Here is a 237-nt window from a genome sequence, read left to right on the forward strand (position 1 = left end):
AAAATGAATTAATCCACTCAACACACAAATTTTTTTATAAATGATATATACTTATTTAAATAGAATGCACAAACTTTATTTATAATGTTTTTTTTGTTTTTTTAATACTAATATCCTTGGATAGCTTCCCACTGTGACAGCAATGTGATTCATAATTTACAGCCCTAAACTTAGTCATAATTTTGCTAAATCACTTAAAAAATACATGACAAATACCATAAACAATTTAAATATAAA

The sequence above is a fragment of the Theobroma umbraticum genome, unplaced genomic scaffold (genome assembly GCF_002168275.2).
Source record: "Theobroma umbraticum cultivar Fairchild unplaced genomic scaffold, ASM216827v3 scaffold_51.0, whole genome shotgun sequence".
NCBI lineage: Eukaryota > Viridiplantae > Streptophyta > Magnoliopsida > Malvales > Malvaceae > Theobroma > Theobroma umbraticum.